The sequence below is a fragment of the Anabas testudineus genome, chromosome 22 (assembly GCF_900324465.2).
Source record: "Anabas testudineus chromosome 22, fAnaTes1.2, whole genome shotgun sequence".
In the NCBI taxonomy this organism is placed as follows: domain Eukaryota; kingdom Metazoa; phylum Chordata; class Actinopteri; order Anabantiformes; family Anabantidae; genus Anabas; species Anabas testudineus.
The window spans coordinates 8822923-8829701 of NC_046630.1; positions in this window are offsets into that span (position 1 = coordinate 8822923).

Genomic DNA, 6779 nt, shown 5'->3' on the forward strand with positions numbered 1-6779 from the left:
TATTGTATAAAACAGCTCGCTGTCTCAAACAAGAAAACAGAGGTTGATAAAGTTTCAACATCCATTCACTGTGTTGATAATGATGACCCACTTTCTGTGGTAAAGATGACTACAAAGCATGTTTGCTCTGCAAAGCGAGCGTCCTTGGCTCATGTCCTAAATGCAAGACAAACTGCTTAGAAGCATCTTCTCCTTCTAATGACTTTCTCTCCCTCGTCTTGTCTGCCGCTAATAAAGCAGCGTGGAGATAGATGTGTGGGTGTGTTGTTTGCATATGTTTTACGATTTTAATACTAGCATAATGATATGAGAGCAGTTCGGCTCTCACTTGGCGAGGGGGGAAACTAATGACTTGTTTCTCATTACTCTTGGCTGGTCAGGTTTTGGTTTTGGTGGTTTTTAAAAACATGCAAATATGGAGACAGATATATTATACATATCGGATTGTACTGAAACGTCATTTGATCCTCATGTTTTATGTAAGTAAACTGTAATAATGCTTACATTTTTTGTTTTTGGACAAAATTTTGTTTGAGGGCGTTTTCTACAACATGTGTATGTGTGTATTTTTAGTAGTTTGCAACAATGGATGTCTACAGCACAGACAGATAAGCTGAATCAGATGTTATATCCATGTAGAATTCATCTTAGTTTCTGTATGGCATTTGCCTACAATAACAAAATATGGAAAGTGACTAGCTAAACTTTTATCTTTACAGTAAAAACCTTATGAACAGTGCTTATACTTAAGGCTTATAATGACACAGTCTTAACGTGCAGCAACTGATACCAGTCGACATAATTGTGGAAACGTCCTCTCAGGAAGTGGAGGACCAGCTGACAGTACCAACTTTAACACTGATTCCCATTAAATGTTACTTTTCGTTATTTCAGTATCTGCTGAGCTTTTGGCAGCTCCTGTTCATATTTAATGCTGTTTGTCCAGTGTAAAGTACAAAGGAGAGAGTTTAAGTAGTGTTAGCTGTCGGCTGTCTGTCTGTCTTAGTTCTATATGAAGTTGTGGAAACTGATCAAATGTGCAAATGTACTTAACTTGATCACCTCATGACACATTAAAAAAGACTTCTGAACAAATGTATTTAAGCTCAGCTTTATGAAAGGAGAGACAATCCACCAGCAGCCTGGTCAGATTCTTTGCACATCACCTTTGCTGTACCTCCTACACCTTGCTTACTAATCCTCGTCACCTTGACACTACAATAAAATCCCCAAATGAGGAGGACAAAGATTTGTGACTCCACCAGTCATCTTGACCGACAGGTTGACATAACGCCACTGAAAACATTACCCATGCAAAAAAAAGATTTGTAATCTCTGACAGTTAAGCTGACGCTTGACACCTTCTCTCAAGTTTTACATTTATATCAGGATTTGTCACAGCCTTCAAGCGTGTTCCCCGATTTTGATCACAGGATTTTTCTTTCTGTGCATGAATAAACGTGGAGAAAGGCAGCTGGATATGTGCAACCTCTGTGACAGGAAATCTATATGGGACATCTGTCGGGGAAATCCTCTCAGATCTAATTGTTGAAGGACTTTGGATTGAGGGAAGTCACGACACTGATGCTCCGGAGTGAACTCCAACCTGGTTGGGTAGCAAAAGTGCTGCTTGTCTTTTTTTCACATTACCATCAAGCACCAAAGATTGCAGGAAATTAACGTGACCCACTTATCTACTTGACTCGATGAACCAAAGGATGTTATTTCAAGATATTTCTTCCTCACCGGATAGTTCACGCCAAGACGCCCCATTCATGTGCACTCTACTGTGTACACTCATCTTCTCATTTAACTCTCAGTAAGAAATAAAACAAAGTGTAATTTTTTCCCTTTTTCCCTGAACTATTAATTTCAGTAATGGCACATGCAGAAATCAACTAACTGTACTAAGAGAGTGACCCCTTGCAGTTGAGAAATCAGGGGTAAACCACTGTCTTCTTGTTGCTTTACTGTTTACATCAAGCTCCAAACATGAAAACATCACGTTCTTTCATTTCACAGACCGTGTGATAAATTATTTGCAGCTATGGTGTTTGAAAAAATACAAACATTGTCCAATTCAGGAGTCAATTTTTGTTATATCCAAAAACAGATTACACAGTTGACCCATTTACCAGTCAAGCTGAATTATTCTCACATTGAGCATGACCATGCTTGATGGGTGTTGTTTTGTAATAAAATAATTTGTATTTTTTTAAAAAAGCCAGTGTGTTTGTGTTTGTGTCTATGCTTTGCGATGGGGCATTACATTTTAATGTGTGTTACTGGTTGAATTGCCTTTAAAAAACAACAGAAACAGCCTGACATTGCCAACCAAGAGTATGTCTTGTTGATTTGGCGTGGTGGATGGATTAATTGCCCACACAGCCTCTTCTGTAAAACCATCAAAACGTCAGCACAGCTAGATAGAGATGGAACGCCTGTGCGAACAATCTGCTAGGTTGAGTCATCCATCTGTGATGCGCCACAACCTCCCGCCTATTGTTCGCCGACTATCTTTCGGTATCAAAGAAGGGAGTGATTTGGAAGGTTGACTGCTGGATCTAGGTGAAACAATGGCTTAAAGCAAGTGTGAGTTTAAGCAGCTGGGGTTCCTCAAAAAACAGTTTTCTTGGTCCGTTGCCTAATCCATTATATTTAAAGAAAAAGGGGTGTTGGGTTGTTTTTAGTTTTATTTAGTTTCCCCTCCAATAGGATTATTCCAGTATGCTTCTAGTTACAAAAGATTCCCAATGGAGTGAGAAATTATTATGACACATAATTTTCTAAAAAGCCAGATGGACTAAAAATAAACATTCAGGGTGACTTGGTGTCTGTGTCTTTGTCCTGCTAGCTTTATGCTCTGTCCGTTTTCCCTTCATCTTTTAGATTGATTTGCAATGAGGCACAGAACCATGTCGAGGCTTAATTGTGATCTCAAACAGTGCTCCTAAGCCAACACTTTCCACTTTTTACCTCTCAGGATTTCAAATGATGAAAGAGAGAAATGAATGTTCTGTGGCTGGCATGCTCTAATTTTAAATGTGATGTTTTACCATTGTTCCCTCTCCACCAAGACAACATGCACAAATCAAATCAATTTCGAGATGTATTTATTTCATGTTTTTAACAAAACTGCAGACTGAAAAATGTTTAACCCTTCCATTTGTCACCAACAAGAGACTGTTCAATCGATTTAAATAGATTAGCATACACAGTAAAACATGAGAATAAATTCAGGTTACATAGCTTTAGGAAAGATAAGTAAACAGTAAAATAACAGGAATAATCAACTTTTACATTAGATATGAATACATTCGAAAGACGTGTCCATGTGCTTACTATGCTTTCATTTTCCTTATTCTGCAAAATGAGTCAAAGCACCAAACCCAAGAGAAGAAAAAATGGCTGACTTTATTAACTTCAAGTCATAAAGTTGAAATCCAGTCCTGTTGTAAATGCACTGGAGTGGATCATGAATCATGTTTCCTCCTTCCATTCTCATGTGACAAGTGGCCTTACAAAGAGAAACTCACTGATTTCAAAAGTGTGTGTTTTCCTTTCCTTCGTCTCTCCCCTGGTGAATTTGAGACACTTGGATCTCAGGCACTTTTATATTTTACACACGTGTTGTCTTGTCTTTCCTTACATTCTCTACATACTGTACATCATCATGTTTGGGCCCTTTTTCATCTCATACTATGCAGCTTCTTTCTTTAAAGGATTGGTTGAAGATTTGGGGGAACACGTGAAAATACTGATACCACTCCCACCTGACTATTAAACATGAACCTATTGTATACTCAGAAGCTGCTTAGCTTAGCCAGAAAGTCCTTTATTGCAAATCTATAACTAAGTGCGTGTAAATTATTTTGCAGGCCCCTTATACGTGACGTTATTAATAACAGAAAGTTCAAACTGTCCCATAAACTGACATCATTCAGTTTGCTCCAGATTATGCTCAAGTCATGAAATCAGAAATTATTTTTAACAAATTTTTCCAAGTTATCCCCAAATATATAAAAATGTTGCCTTATCTCCAGTCCTGAGCCAAATAAACAAATATCCATGTTTAAATCCACCTGAACACCCAGATGGATGGGGTGGAAGACTTCTTATGACACAGTGTCAGCTCAGCCAGTCGAAGAAATAAATACCAAAACTTCCTGTGATCTTGCATTGTAACATTCACAGTTTTGCCCTGTGTGGCAAAACTCTTGCCCATCTTACGCCAGAGAAACTGATAAAATTAAATCAAAACTCATAGTTGGCCCAGGTCTGGAAATAACTCAAACTTCACAGAGTCACCATTTTAAAAACTCAAACGCTTTGCATGTCGGTTAGGACAAAATTGTATAAAATTTCCCAATAAATTTCACCAATAAAAACAATATGAGTTTTACATACTGTAGTATATACAAGAAGTTAAACTTTTCACAAAGTAGTAATAACCTGATAATTTTATACATCATGGAAACAGCAATGTTTTAAGGCAAACAGTCATTATGCACTATGTGAAGCTCTTAAGCTCAGTAAACTCTATGTACATCGATGGTTATATCGTGATCACATTATGTCCCATGTAACTGTTTGAAATTGTGTTAAATAGCTGCATCTGCCTGGAGCCAGCAAGTGAAACATGGTTTTTTTTTGAGTGTATCATGTATCAGTGTGGGTGACTTTTAAAGCCTGAAGTGATGCATTAAAATAATCTTCCACCATTGTACGTCAAGGGCATCCATTTAATGACATACTGTATTTTCAACTGACTTAATGTGGTTTCAATACACCACATGCTTTTTCACTTAAATCATCACTTTCAGCCTTTTAATTAAATAAATACCATCAGTAAAATCCTTTGAGCAAATATCGAAAAAATAAATCATAAATCAATAATGAACAGCAAATAAGATACCTGTCTTTGTGTTCTCTGTACATAGTCATCCAACGTAAGTTCAGTTATTAGCATAAGAGAAAAAAAGTGTCCATGCTCTCTCTGCAGTTTTTCATGTCCCCATGAAGGTAAAAGTTGCATCCTGCATCTTTTCATTAGCTTCATGCATTTATGTACAGGTTAAACATGTCCAGATATTCTGGCTAATTCTGACTGTAAAGAGGAGAGGAACAAGCCAGTTTCTCTTAGGTGCAGTTGTCTGCAGGATGAATGCCATATGGCAGCCACACCGTCTGAAATTTGGTTCACCTCTTGGGAAAAACGGCGTCACCCTGCCTCTCTTCATCTTCATCGCTACATCACTCAACATGCTGTAGCTGTGGTGGTACAGAAGAGCTCAGCTCCGCTGATAAAGGTCAATAAGAGTTTGAGACCTACAAGGTGGTGTAGATATAGACAAAAATGATGACCACCAAGTTGAGAATGGTCCCAATGATGCCCAACATGGCCAAGATGGACTCCTCCTTACTTTCCTTGTCTTGGGTTCCCTTTTCCTCATCACTGTAGACAGTGTTTACCATTTTCCCTGGAAAAGTCTGCAGTTTTCGTCTCAGACCAATCTGGAGCAAGCAGATAAGAAAGAAAAGAGAACACAATCCGTGTGTTAGTTACCACAAATGGTTGATTCTTTGCTCTGTGTATGGTGGCCAGTGATAATGGCAATAAAACAACAAGTCAAGTTATTTGAGATGGTTGGTGGAGAAATGAAATAATTAAAAAGTATATAGTTCTTCTGTGATCACCATGTTAATGTGTTTTAATTAAATACTGGGAAAGTTAATTGGACTATATTAAGAGGATGAAAAGCGGCCTAACAAGCCAGTTTTACTCACACAAACCATATCATACCAAGGCTGAAGTAGCCAAATAATTTTTTCAGGGAATGTTTTGTCCTTATGTGGAAAGTAAATATGTGGAAAACTATTCTGGTCCCGAGAACAAACAAACGGAATAAAGAGTCGCTGTGATTTATGTGTGATTCAAAGAAGACATTTTGCTAAATAAGGTAGCATATTATCCCTTTTTGTTAACTTTGTTAACTTTCTGCTAACTTCAAATGCCACAGGTAAAATATTGAAACTTAACAGTACTCAGATCTGAAATGGTTAAAAGTAAGTAAGTGTCTAGAAGTGCAGAATGTGCGAGGTCTCCTGTAGAGCTGCTGTCTGCACCCTGCATCAAGTTGCCTATAAGCCCCTGTGTGTATGTTTTATTCAAGGCTATGGGGAAAGAATTCCTATCAAAAATAAATAACTTTGTTCTTTTTTTTTACCATCATTCAAATATACAGTTGTTATTTGAGGAGTTTAGACGCTGAAAAACACACAAGAACAGACAGGACTCAGATCAGGTGTCACTGCTGTCATAAAAACACGCATTTGTTCATTTCAGCTTGTTCTTCTTGAAGTCGCGCTTGTTTTCATGGTTGAGGTGAAGTATTGCAGCCGTGATAACGCTGTAGTTCTGAAAACAGACACCATCTCTCCTCTTGACTGACATACTGGACATCAGAGGAATGGCTTTGGCAGCTCTGAGAGGCTCAGTGAGCGAAAAAGACGGCAGAAATTCCTGCACTAGACTCTGTTTCGACTGTGGAATTTCTTTAACTGCGGGCCTGCTGTGATCTCAAACAAGTTCTGAGTGCATCAGCACACATGTGCCTGCTCTCAGTAGTGTGTGTGTATTGATTTTTGTAGCCTGGGGTGAAGTATTAGAAGTTAGCTGTATGTTTTTTGTTTTTTTGTTTTTTTGTGTTTTTTTGCCCAAAGGCACAGCAGCTTTTGCAAGTTGGCATCCAAACACATCTCAGGAGAAAATCGACTAT